Source organism: Bison bison, unplaced genomic scaffold (genome assembly GCF_000754665.1).
Source record: "Bison bison bison isolate TAMUID 2011002044 unplaced genomic scaffold, Bison_UMD1.0 scf7180017864490, whole genome shotgun sequence".
Lineage (NCBI taxonomy): Eukaryota > Metazoa > Chordata > Mammalia > Artiodactyla > Bovidae > Bison > Bison bison.
This window is the reverse complement of record NW_011495049.1, coordinates 9,237,650-9,238,390: the sequence shown is the minus strand read 5'-3', so window position 1 is coordinate 9,238,390 and position 741 is coordinate 9,237,650. Positions and strand designations below refer to the sequence as shown.

At 43.6% G+C, this 741-nt stretch overlaps 1 protein-coding gene across 4 annotated transcripts in view; it reads right to left on the bottom strand.

Annotated features, from left to right (window-relative positions):
* The window catches only part of XRCC4 (X-ray repair complementing defective repair in Chinese hamster cells 4), a 331,245-nt gene that overhangs the window by 62,699 nt on the left and 267,805 nt on the right, over positions 1 to 741 (bottom strand). The gene's annotated exons all lie outside the window — the stretch shown is intronic.

Here is a 741-nt window from a genome sequence, read left to right as displayed (position 1 = left end):
CCCAGCATCAGAGTCTTTTCCAATGAGTCAACTCTTCGCATGAGGTGGCCAAAGTACTGGAGTTTCAGCTTCAGCATCATTCTCTCCAAAGAAATCCCAGGGCTGATCTCCTTCAGAATGGACTGGTTGGATCTCCTTGCAGTCCAAGGGACTCTCAAGAGTCTTCTCCAATACCACAGTTCAAAATCATCAATTCTTCGGCGCTCAGTCTTCTTCAGAGTCCAATTCTCACATCCATACACGACCACAGGAAAAACCATAGCCTTGACTAGACGGACCTTTGTTGGCAAAGTAATGTCTCTGCTTTTGAATATGCTATCTAGGTTGGTCTTAACTTTCCTTCCAAGGAGTAAGCGTCTTTTAATTTCATGGCTGCAGTCACCATCTGTAGTGATTTTGGAGCCCAGAAAAATAAAGTCTGACACTGTTTCCACTCTTTCCCCATCTATTTGCCATGAAGTGATGGGACCGGGTGTCATGATCTTCGTTTTCTGAATGTTGAGCTTTAAGCCAACTTTTTCACTCTCCTCTTTCACCTTCATCAAGAGGCTTTTTAGTTCCTCTTCACTTTCTGCCATAGGGTGGTGTCATCTGCATATCTGAGGTTATTGATATTTCTCCTGGCAATCTGGATTCCAGCTTGTGCTTCTTCCAGGCCAGCGTTTCTCATGATGTACTCTGCATAGAAGTTAAATAAGGAGGGTGACAATATACAGCCTTGACATACTCCTTTTCCTATTT